At 44.8% G+C, this 13,259-nt stretch overlaps 1 protein-coding gene across 3 annotated transcripts in view; it reads right to left on the bottom strand.

The window, feature by feature from the left end:
- spidr (scaffold protein involved in DNA repair) overlaps positions 1-13,259 on the bottom strand; it is a 316,427-nt gene that overhangs the window by 270,918 nt on the left and 32,250 nt on the right. The window lies entirely within an intron of this gene.

The following is a 13,259-nucleotide window of genomic DNA, read 5'->3' as shown; positions in this document are numbered from 1 at the left end:
ATGATTAATACTCTGTCCAACGGTATAGCTACTATTAGGGGGCCTATAAACTACTCCCACCAATGTTTTCTGCCCCTTGTTACTTCTTATTTCCACCCATACTGATTCTACTTCCTGGTCTTCCGAGCCAAGATCCTTTCTCACCACTGTCCTTATGTTATTCTTTATTATTAGGGCTACACCCCCTCCTTTTCCATTCTGCCCATCTTTTTTTCAAAAGTCAGTTCTCAATCTTGGTCACTTTGCAGCCATGTCTCTGTAATGGTTATTAGATCAAACCCATTTATCTCTATTTGTGCAACTAATTCATCTATCTTGTTACGAATGCTCCGTGCATTCAGATAAAGAGCCTTTAATTTTGACTTTTTACAATTTTTTTCTGCTTTGACCTTACTTGTTGATGCACTATTATTGGTAAACTCTGTCCCTTCCTGCCACACTCTGCTTATCTTTACCCATGATGTGGAGATGCCGGTGATGGACTGGGGTTGACAATTGTAAACAATTTTACAACACCAAGTTATAGTCCAACAAATTTATTTTTAATTCCACAAGCTTTCGGAGGCTTCCTCCTTCGTCAGGTGAACGGTATGGAAATGACATTTTCGAATCCTTCGCATTTTAAAATGCGAAGGATTCGAAAATGTCATTTTAAAATGCGAAGGATTGGAAAATGTCATTTTAAAATGCGAAGGATTCGAAAATGTCATTTTAAAATGCGAAGGATTGGAAAATGTCATTTTAAAATGCGAAAGATTCGAAAATGTCATTTCCATACCGTTCACCTGACGAAGGAGGAAACCTCCGAAAGCTTGTGGAATTAAAAATAAATTTGTTGGACTATAACTTGGTGTTGTAAAATTGTTTACAATTGTCAACCCCAGTCCATCACCGGCATCTCCACATCATGGGTAAAGATAAGCAGAGTGTGGCAGGAAGGGACAGAGTTTACCAATAATAGTGCATCAACAAGTAAGGTCAAAGCAGAAAAAAATTGTAAAAAGTCAAAATTAAAGGCTCTTTATCTGAATGCACGGAGCATTCGTAACAAGATAGATGAATTAGTTGCACAAATAGAGATAAATGGCTTGTGGAATTAAAAATAAATTTGTTGGACTATAACTTGGTGTTGTAAAATTGTTTACAATTATCTTTACCCAAATCACTAACACTGCTCTGTTGCCTTGACTTTTCTCATTAGATTTCTAAATTTCCCCTCACCTGACCCCTTCCCCCCGCCCCTTTTTTAGTTTAAAGCCCTAGCTATTCGATTCGTCAGGCGCTGGTCCCAGCCCAGTTTAAGTGGAGCCCTTCCCAACAGAACAGCTTCCTTGCTCCTCAGTATTGGTGCCAGTGCCCCATCTCCCTAGATGGCTTCAGTCATCTGTGTCCCTTCTGACGTGCTCCGCTGTTTTTGCCAATATTGCTCCACCAGTTTACAAGCCTCTCCCACGCAGTCTTTGCCGCCCCATCCGGCTCCTGGAAGTACTAATGTGCCAACCTCCTGTGTTTTCAGCCCTTTTGTTGGGCCAAGGCTCCAAACTGATGTTTGCCCTGTCAAACAGTTCATCTGAAGCTTCCTCCATCCTTTTGTTTTAAAGTACCAGTTGCTCCCCAAGATCCCAAAGCCAGCATTGGTAGCGAGCCAACATCTCATCCTTTTTCTCCATTAATCTTGCAAGTATTCTTCATTACATTTGTCAGTTTGTTAGAATTTTAAAATTTGCATCGCCCCACTCCCTTCCCCATGTGACACCATTAGCCAAGTTCAAATTGTGCACGTGCAGTGTACGTAATTTCCCAGGATGCATCAGCATCGTTCAGTCAGCTGTACTGAAAGAATATTTTTCTTTTGCTTCGAACAGTTTCTGCTCAGTTCATTCTTAAAATTTCAAAATCGGTACTTACATTTTTAAGAGTTTTTTTTAAAGAGACAGATAGAGTGTCAGTGTATGACTGTACTGATTACACCTATGACACAGGGATTCTAATTGCTAAAACAGAGACACACAATAGAGAGAGACAGAGTAGTGTTAATCATTCTAATTTCATTTTTGGGGGAAAAAAAGTTGAATTTTGAAAGCAAATAAAGCTTCCTTCAGGGAAATGGATAGGAAGGGAGGTGAGAGGGAAACAGGCTGAGGGTAAGATGGCCTATAGCCTCTCGCCACCCACCCTTGGGGGAGACAAGTTGGATTTGGGAGAATGGATGGAGTGTTAAGGGTGAGGTGAAAATGAAATGAGAGGGAGGGGAGGATACAGGGATTAAGCATTCATTTTTAGGAGGCAAAGGTAGGAACGAGAGGGGTTAGTGGGAAGACAATGGGGTTGAAGACAGAATGGAAGCAAAGGGGTGAAGAAAACATGTGATGGGGAGGGGGTGGCAAGGGAGCAGCTGGGGGCCGCATTTTTCATGAAACCCCCATCAAAAATGCACGCTGCAGCCATCAGTTTCTCCATTCCCAACCATACCACCCACCACATCCAACATGAGAGTCTAACCACCTCCCCATAACATTCAATGGTATTACCATCACCAAATTCCCAACGAAAATATCCTGAGGGTCACCATTGACCAGAAACTCAGCTGGAATAGCCACATAAATGCCGTGGCTACTAGGGCAGGTCAGAGGCTGGGAATTCTGCGGCATGTGGCTCACTTCCTGACTCCCCAAAGCCTCTCCACCACCTACAAGGCACAAATCAGGAGTGTGGTGCAATATTCTCCACTTGCCCGAATGAGTGCAGCTGCAACAAGACTCAATAAGTTCATCACCATCCAAGACAAAGAAGTCCACTTGATTGGCAGCCCATCTACCACCTTAAACATCCACTCCTTCCACCACCATGGCCCCATGGTTGCAGTATATACTATCTACAGAATGCACTGCAGCAAATCGCCAAGGCTTCTTCAACAGCACCTCCCAAACCCACAACTTCTACCACCTAGAAGGACAAGGACAGCAGGTGCATGGGAACGCCATCACCTCCAAGTCGCCCTCCAAGTCACACACCATCCTGACTTGGACATATATTGCTATTCCTTCATTGTTGCTAGGTGAAAATCCTGGAACTCCATATCTAACAGCATTGTGGGAGTACTTTCACCACATGGATTGCAGTGATTCAAGAAGGCGGCCCACCACCACCTTCTCAAGAGCAACTAAGAATGGGCTATAAATGCTGGCCTTGCTAGCGACACCCATATTCCAAGAATGAAAAAAAACGGAAGGAAATAAACAACAGAGAGAATCAGATGAGGTCAGAGTCAGGGAGGCAGAACCAGAAGAGAGAGAAAGAGCAAAACTAAAGCAACAAAGACAGGTAAGAGAGACATCAATTTGTGTCTAACTGTGTGCAACGCCACGGACAATCAACTAGTATATTAAAAAAAAATCACTAAACTTACCCACAAAATTGGTTATTTAATGTTAGAAAGGCCTGCAGTGAATTTCTTCTAGCTGAGCATGCCCTTCTGCCTGAGGCTTGAGTTGGAAATTTCGCTGTTTGGCTGCTACTGATATGCCGACATTTGGTTTCATATTTCAAAGCAGCAGATGGATATTATAGGAATCGCAGATATCTGAGAAGGATACTAGTGGTAAGATTTAATTTTGATATACACAATTTAAGGACTATTGGGAATTGGGGAGAATTACTCTAGTCACAATGTGTAAATGCATCATTAACACCTTTTTGAAGGCACTTATAATATTACTACACAGCAACCAGCGCAATTCTTTACCTATTGCTGCTATTAATCTACAGGATAAATTGGCAATTTCACTATTCACAAGACTCACATATTAATAACTTAGTTGTAGCTTACAGTTTTCAAGAATTAGAGTCTGTGCTTACAATTCCCCAGCCAAGAGGACCAACAAGTGATTTGCACCTATGCCCATCCACTAGGCGGTGTGTAACAGCGGGGTGACTCATCCTTATTTTCTAATGAGTATGTGGAAGTGCATGGTCACCACTGACCAATGATCAAGGTCATATAACTTGCCATTCAAGAAAAATCACAGGAGCAAATCTGTGTTTTACCATTCCATGGCAAGGCTTCATTTTCTCCCTATTTTGAATGTTGGAAAGTGGAGCTATCAATAAGTCAAAAGATTGCGTCTTTGCTTCCTTAAGGTTTTAATTTTATATCATCTTACTTCTGAACTTTATTTCTGCAATTCATTTCCTTGCATTACCTTGCACAAAAGGAATCGTAAGATGGCCTAACCCTCATACATCAGTGCCACTCCTTGATTAAACAATATTTAAACAAAGGTAACTTGAACCCCAGTCATTAAAAGAAAGCTAAAAACAACCTGTGTGTAGGTAAATCTGGCACAATTTGAGAAGATAAATTGGACACACCATTACACAATCTCCGGTCAAGCAATACTTCAAATAGTAGTTTTCTACTTCAGAATAAAGTTATCAATTTCAATCAAATCTCACAGAACACATTTAAACATCCAGTGAGGCCCACATTTTTATGTTTCCAAAACAAAACCTCTCTAAAACAAGGCCATCAACAAGCACGGCCAATGTAAACCCAGATCGCATTAAAATGTAACAGTTCCAACCCTCCCCCCAAATAACTACACTGAATTACTCTAACAAAATAAAATTATGTCACGAAGCTTCTAGAACAAACCACAGTTGTCCTGCTTTAGCACTGGAAATACTATGCACGACTTGGCTTGTGAAGCTACAATGCCCCCTAATGGAGACTATATTAAAAAAACTCATGTGATGCATAAACAAGCCTCCCAGATCTCCCAAAACTGAGATACATTAGCAACTAGCTTCCAAATCTTTATTCGGTGTTAGGGAATGAATTCGCAAACCTTGCAAAAAAGATTCCACTAACCTACAGACAAAACATCCCTTTGAAGATTACATCAAAAATTTTCTGTTCGAGTAGTGAAAGAACTTGCCTAGCAAAATCTTACTATATTTTGGGTCTGTCTCCACATTGACACAAAAATCCAAACAGTACAGAATATCTGATAATTTGAAGCATATCATGGGAGTGCTAAGCCTGGTTTCACATTTTGTTTCTAAGAGAATAATTAAGTTTTTTAGGTGAGTATACAAAAAGGGGGGCGGGGGGTGGGGGGGGAAGGGTGGACGGAAGAAGAAATCAGCCATCCAAGTCTGTAATTTAACTATCGCATGTATAGAACATAAGAACATAAGAAATAGGAGCAGGAGTAGGCCAATCGGCCCCTCGAGCCTGCTCCGCCATTCAATAAGATCATGGCTGATCTGATCCTAACCTCAAATCTAAATTCATGTCCAATTTCCTGCCCGCTCCCCGTAACCCCTAATTCCCTTTACTTCTAGGAAACTGTCTATTTCTGTTTTAAATTTATAGGGTTAAACTTGAACCTTAACAGAGATATCTAGTTTCACAGACAGCAGTACTCCAGTTCACTGAATCCTTTTGGCACAGCCTTATACATGTGACATGTCATCAAGGACAGAGGAAGAACGATGAGTCAAAACCTACATTAAGTTCAAGGTTTTTTTAAAAAAAAATCAGCTGAGTAAAATACATCTATATTTTTGACATACAAGTATAATTAGAATTACGTATGCTGAACAGATTAAAAGTGATTGTATGGCATGACATTTTCTTAAGAAAATTATTGGCTTAGAAACAGTCAACTTATATGTATGTATGTATGTTTTATTTTCATAATATATTTACACAGATTTTGTGACGCTGTTATTGCCCCTTCCATTCAGTTTGGCTGGTCGGGGGGTGGGGAGAGAAGAGGCATGGAAGTCCTGCCAACATTGACCGATGATCAAGCTGGGTTGGGTTTCAGACAAAGTCTTGATGTTGAGTTATTACCCCTCCCCTGTTGGCCGTCTTTCTCCTTCTGGGAAGTGGTTCTGGTGTGCAGGGCATGGAGTGGCAAAGGAGAGTTATGTCTTATAGGCCTCGAGGAACCTCAAGGACCTCAACCAAATTGTGACCCTTAAATTACACTTCTCCCCAGAGTATAGCCACACTAGCAAAATGAAGCACCAATATCTGTTTTTCTTCAACTGTCAATATAGAACTTGTCTGAGGTGTAGAGCCACCTAATGGCCACAAAAATACATTGCAAATAAATGCATTTTAAATAGTAAAATTTCCCAATGTTAACAATTTTGATATTTTATATACTACCTATAAAATGCTTCTCTGTGTATTATAAAGTACAAGTTATAAAGTACAAGCTGACAAAAATGACTACAGTATTTTTGAAAAAGCTACCAATAACACCTCTGATGGTTGTAAGTAATCTTACACCAGGTTATAGTCCAACAGTTTTATTTGAAAATCACAAGCTTTCGGAGGCTTTCTCCTTCGTCAGGTGAAGTGTGGGATTCCTTGAATGTTACCGCATTTATAGTCAGAGAAAAATACCTGGTGATGTAGCTGCCCCAGGAAGCTGTGGAAGCTACATCATTAGATAAATTTAAAACAGAAATAGACAGTTTCCTAGAAGTAAAGGGAATTAGGGGTTATGGGGAGCGGGCAGGAAATTGGACATGAAGCTGAGTTCGGATCGGTCAATGCCCTGTGGGTGGCGGAGAGGGCCCAGGGGCTATGTGGCCGGGTCCTGCTCCGACTTCTTGTGTTCTTTAGATTTGTGGTTGGGATCAGATCAGCCATGATCTTATTGAATGGCGGAGCAGGCTCGAGGGGCCGATTGGCCTACTCCTGCTCTAATTTCTTATGTTCTTATGTTCTTATTACAGATAATCTTTCCAACTGCCCGTTGTCAAGGCAATCAAAGTGTTCAGACAGAGATGTTACATACAGGACCACCGAATATACAAACGGCCAGAACGACAGACAGACAGACAGACAGACAGACAGACACATCCGAAAGGAAGAGAAAGACAGAGAATGACCCGTTGTATTAACAACAGGTAACTTTTTCTCACTGGTGGGGTTACGTGTAGCGTGACATGAACCCAAGATCCCGGTTGAGGCCGTCCTCATGGGTGCGGAACTTGGCTATCATTTTCTGCTCGACGATTTTGCGTTGTCGTGTATCTCGAAGGCCGCCTTGGAGAACGCTTACCCGAAGATCGGTGGCTGAATGTCCTTGACTGCTGAATTGTTCCCCGACTGGGAGGGAACCCTCCTGTCTGGCGATTGTTGCGCCGTGTCCGTTCATCCGTTGTCGCAGTGTCTGCATGGTCTCGCCGATGTACCATGCTCCGGGGCATCCTTTCCTGCAACGTATGAGGTAGACAACGTTGGCTGAGTCACAGGAGTATGAACCATGTACCTGGTGGGTGGTGTCCTCTCGTGTGATGGTGGTATCTGTGTCGATGATCTGGCATGTCTTGCAGAGGTTGCCATGGCAGTGTTGTGTGGTGTCGTGGACGCTGTTCTCCTGAAAGCTGGGTAATTTGCTGCGAACGATGGTCTGTTTGAGGTTGGGTGGCTGTTTGAAGGCGAGTAGTGGAGGTGTGGGGATGGCCTTAGTGAGGTGTTCGTCGTCATCGATGACATGTTGAAGGCTGCCCCACCAGCGAAAAAAAGTTATCTGTTTTTAATACAACGGGTCATTCTCTGTCTTTTTCTTCCTTTCGGATGTTTCTCTCTCTCTCTTTTGTTCTGGCCGTTTGTATATTCGGTGGTCCTGTATGTAACATCTCTCTATCTGAACACTTTGATTGCCTTGACAACGGGCAGTTGGAAAGATTATCTGTAATCGCCAGGTATTGTTCTCTGACTATAAATGCGGTAACATTCAAGGAATCCCACACTTCACCTGACGAAGGAGAAAGCCTCCGAAAGCTTGTGATTTTCAAATAAAACTGTTGGACTATAACCTGGTGTTGTAAGATTCCTTACATTTGTCAACCCCAGTCCATCACCGGCATCTCCACATCATGACCTCTGATGGTACAGCTGGTTGACTGAGTGACTGAACCATACAGTGCGGGGAAATTTCATTTTGATCCTTGATTTGTCTGATTTAGCTTATCTGAACTGGAGCAATAGAGGTCCTAAATTTGCCTTGGGGCCTCAGGATTAGAAAGGAGAAAATTAGCCAGGGTTCCCACTCAAAATCCAGTGATCCCCCCTGCATTTTCACCATCATTTTTACTTGACCTAACACCCGCTTAGGAACTAAATGTGAAAGAGGAGTAGTCTTGCAACAACATTTAACTTAGCTATTCTTTAAATTAAATGCATGAACAGACTTCGGATCAGGATAGAATTGAATTGAGCTTGGCTGTGACATCCCCTACATAGCTTGCCAGCACTCACTTCCAGATTCACACAAGAAGGTTTAGCTATTTGAATGAGGTACCAGAGAGCAATCAAATCATGTGATACCTTATTCCAGCAAGGAGCCATCTTGAGAGAGGAAGGAGGAGCAAATTGAAAGAAAAAGAAAAATCTAAAAAGATACAAAAATCTTTTTATTGTTGGCTAAGTCCTCAAAATAAGAATCATTTGTCCTGGATGTTCTCCTCCTGGTTGTTTGGGGAGAACATAAAAACAAGCTGAACAGCCATGCACATGTGCAAATAACAAAATTAATATATTCGCAACATATTAAAAAGAAATTAATGCGTTTAGTATTTCTGTGGTGCTGCATTTGGAAAATACTGGGCCTCCACCTCTGTCTCCTCCCTGACATGCAGCAGCAAACTCCTTCTTTTTTTAATTTATTCATGGGATGCAGGCATCGCTGGCAAGGCCAGCATTTAGTGCCCATCCCTAATTGCCCTCGAGAAGGTGGTGGTGAGGCGCCTTCTTGAACCGCTGCAGTCCGTGTGGTGAAGGTTCTCCCACAGTGCTGCTAGGAAGGGAGTTCCAGGATTTTGACCCAGCGACGATGAAGGAACGGCTATATATTTCCAAGTTGGGATGGTGTGTGACTTGGAGGGGAACGTGCAGGTGTTGTTCCCATGTGCCTGCTGCTCTTGTCCTTCTAGGTGGTAGAGGTCGCGGGTCTGGGAGGTGCTGTCTAAGAAGCCTTGGCGAGTTGCTGCAGTGCATCCTGTGGATGGTACACACTGCAGCCACAGTGTGCTGGTGGTGAAGGGAGTGAATGTTTAGGGTGGTGGATGGGGTACCAATCAAGCAGGCTGATTTGCCCTGGATGGTGTTGAGCTTCTCGAGTGTTGTTGGAGCTGCACTCATCCAGGCATGTGGAGAGTATTCCATCACACCCCTGACTTGTGCATTGTAGATGGTGGAAAGGCTTTGGGGAGTCAGGAGGTGAATCACTCACCGCAGAATACCCAGCATCTGAGCTGCTCTTGTAGCCACAGTATTTATATGGCTGGTCCAGTTAAGTTTCTGGTCAATGGTGACCCCCAGGATGTTGATGGTGGGGGATTCGGCGATGGTAATGCCGTTGAATGTCAAGGGGAGGTGGTTAGACTCTCTCTTGTTGGAGATGGTCATTTGCGCCAGACAAGTTCCAGGCAATGTTACTTGCCACTTATCAGCCCAAGCCTGGATGTTGTCCAGGTCTTGCTGCATGCGGGCTCAGACTGCTTCATTATTTGAGGGGTTGCGAATGGAACTGAACACTGTGCAATCATCAGTGAACATCCCCATTTCTGACCTTATGATGGAAGGAAGGTCATTGATGAAGCAGCTGAAGATGGTTGGGCCTTGGACACTGCCCTGAGGAACTCCTGCAGCAAATGCCCTGGGGATGAGATGATTGGCCTCCAACAACCACTACCATCTTCCTTTGTGCTAGGTATGACTCCAGCCACTGGAGAGTTTTCCCCATGATTCCCATTGACTTCAATTTTACTAGGGCTCCTTGGTGCCATACTCGGTCAGATGCTGCCTTGATGTCAAGGGCAGTCACTCTCATCTCTCCTCTGGAATTCAGCTCTTTTGTCCATGTTTGGACCAAGGCTGTAATGAGGTCTGGAGCCAAGTGGTCCTGGTGGAACCCAAACTGAGCATCGGTGAGCAGGTTATTGGTGAGTAAGTGCCGCTTCATAGCACCGTCGACGACACCTTCCATCACTTTGCTGATGATTGAGAGTAGACTGATGGAGTGGTAATTGGCTGGGATTGGATTTGTCCTGCTTTTTGTGGACAATTTGGGCAATTTACCACATTGTCGGGTAGATGCCAGTGTTGTAGCTGTACTGGAACAGCTTGGCAAGAGGCGCAGCTAGTTCTGGAGCACAAGTCTTCAGCACTACAGCCGGGATGTTGTCGGGGCCCATAGCCTTTGCTGTATCCAGTGCACTCAGCCGTTTCTTGATATCACGTGGAGTGAATCGAATTGGCTGAAGACAGGCTTCTGTGATGGTGGGGATATCGGGAGGAGGCCGAGATGGATCATCCGCTCGGCACTTCTGGCTGAAGATGGTTGCAAACGCTTCAGCCTTGTCTTTTGCGCTCACGTGCTGGACTCCGCCATCGTTGAGGATGGGGATGTTTGCAGAGCCTCCTCCTCCAGTTAGTTGTTTAATTGTCCACCACCATTCACGACTGGATGTGGCAGGACTGCAGAGGTTTGATCTGATCCGTTGGTTGTGGAATCGCTTAGCTCTATCTATAGCAGGTTGCTTCCGCTGTTTAGCATGCATGTAGTCCTGAGTTGTTGCTTCACCAGGTTGGCACCTCATTTTTTAGGTACGCCTGGTGCTGCTCCTAGCATGCTCTTCTGCACTCCTCATTGAGCCAGGGTTGATCCCCTGGCTTGTTGGTAACGATAGAGTGAGGAATATGCCGGGCCATGAGGTTACAGATTGTGCTGGAATACAATTCTGCTGCTGCTGGCCCACAGCGCCTCATGGATGCCCAGTTTTGAGCTGCTGGATCTGTTCTGAATCTATCCCATTTAGCACGGTGGTCGTGCCACACAACACGTTGGATGGTGTCCTCAGTACGAAGATGGGACTTCGTCTCCATGAGGACTGTGCGGTGGTCATTCCTACCAATACTGTCATGGACAGATGCATTTGCGACAGGTAGATTGGTGAGGACGAGGTCAAGTAAGTTTTTCCCCTCGTGTTGGTTCGCTCACCACCTGCCGCAGGCCCAGTCTGGCAGCTATGTCCTTCGGGACTCGACCAGCTCGGTCAGTAGTGGTGCTACCGAGCCACTCTTGGTGATGGACATTGAAGTCGCCCACCCAGATTACAGTCTGTGCCTGTGCCCTTGCTACCCTCAGTGCTTCCTCCAAGTAGTGTTCAACATGGAGGAGGACTGATTCATCACCTGAGGGAGGGCGGTAGGTGGTAATCAGCAGGAGGTTTCCTTGCCCATGTTTGACCTGATGCCATGAGATTTCATTGGGTCCAGAGTCAATGTTGAGTAATCCCAGGGCCACTCCCTCCTGACTGTATATCACTGTACCGCCAACTCTGGTGGGTCTGGCCTGCCGTTGGGACAGGACATTCCCAGGGATAGTGATGGAAGAGTGTGGGACGTTGGCTGAAAGGTGTGATTCTGTGAGTATGGCTATGCCAGGCTGTTGCTTGACAGCTCTCCCAATTTTGGCACAAGTCCCCAGATGTTAGTGAGGAGGACTTTGCAGGGTCGACTGGGCTTGGTTTGCCTTTGTCGTGTCCGGTGCCTAGTGGTCCAATGCTGGGTGGTCCGTCCAGTATTATTCTTATTGTGACTTTTTTTAGTGAGATTTTTTACAACTGAGTGGCTTGCTCGGCCATTTCAGAGGGCAATTAAGAATCAACCACATTGCTGTGGTTCTGGAGTCACATATAGGCCAGACCGGGTAAGGACGGCAGGTTTCCTTCCCCAAAGGGCATTAGTGAACCAGATGGGTTTTTATGACAATCCGGTAGTTTCATGGCCACCATTACTGATACTATTATTTTAATTCCAGATTTTATTTAATTAATTGAATTTAATTAATTGAATTTAAATTCCCCAGCTGCCGTGGCAGGATTTGAACTCATGACTCTGGATTACTAGTCCAGTAACATAACCACTATGCTACCGTACCCTGATTGGAGGGGAATGTGCAAGTGGTGGTGTTCTCATGTGTCTGCTGCCCTTGTACTTCAAGGTAGTTGAGGTCGTGGGTTTGGGAAGTGCTGTCGAAGAAATCTTGGTGAGTTGCTGCAGTGCATCTTGTAGATGATACACACTGCAGCCACGGTGCGCCGGTGGTGGCGGGAGTGAATATTTAAGGTGGTGGATGGGGTGCTTTGTCCTGGATGGTGTCGCGCTTCTTGGGTGTTGCTGGAACTGCACTCATCCAGGCAAGTGGAGAGTATTCCATCACACTCCTGACTTGTGCCTTGTAGATGGTGGGAAGGCTTTGGGGAGTCAGGAGGTGAGTCACTCGCCGCAGAATACCCAGCCTCTGACCTGCTCTTGTAGCCATAGTATTTATGTGGCTGGTCCAGTTAAGGTTCTGGTCAATGGTGACCCCCAGGATGTTGATGGTGGGGGATTCGGCGATGGTAATGCCATTGAATGTCAAGGGGAGGTGGTTAGACTCTCTCTTGTTGGAGATGGTCATTGCCTGGAACTTGTCTGTGCGAATGTTACTTGCCACTTATCAGCCCAAGTCTGGATGTTGTCCAGGTCTTGCTGCATGCGGGCACGGACTGCTTCATTATCTGAGGGGTTGCGAATGGAACTGAACACTGTGCAGTCATCAGCGAACATCCCCATTTCTGACCTTATGATGGATGGAAGGTCATTGATGAAGCAGCTGAAGATGGTTGGGCCTAGGACACAGCCCTGAGGAACTCCTGCAGCAATGCCCTGAGGCTGAGATGATTGGCCTCCAACAACCACTACCATCTTCCTTTGTGCTTGGTACGATTCCAGCCACTGGAGAGTTTTCCCCGATTCCCATTGACTTCAATTTTACTTCCTACCAATACACCATCCCGACTTGGAAATATATAGTCGTTCCTTCATCGTTGCTGGATCAAAATCCTTGAACTCCCTACCTAACAGCACTGTGGGAGAACCTTCACCACACGGACTGCAACGGTTCAAGAAGTCGGCTCACCACCACCTTCTCAAAGCAATAAATGCTGGCCTTGCCAGCAACGCCCACATCCCATGAACGAATATTAAAAAAAAGGAGATGCTTCCCATCTGTAACATCACTGGAGCAGACCAGCAGTGGGGAATGCCAGCCTTAGGGTCTCCATCCTGGCAAAAGATTGACATTTCTGCAAAAAATGACATATCTTCAACAAAAAGTACTCCCTCTAGTTTTTCCTTCTCCTTTAACTGTGCATGAGTAAATGCTGGCAAAGAAAAGTACCAA

The sequence above is a fragment of the Heptranchias perlo genome, chromosome 3, assembly GCF_035084215.1.
Source record: "Heptranchias perlo isolate sHepPer1 chromosome 3, sHepPer1.hap1, whole genome shotgun sequence".
NCBI lineage: Eukaryota > Metazoa > Chordata > Chondrichthyes > Hexanchiformes > Hexanchidae > Heptranchias > Heptranchias perlo.
The sequence above is the reverse complement of the archived record's forward strand: the minus strand, read 5'-3'. Positions and strand labels throughout refer to the sequence as shown.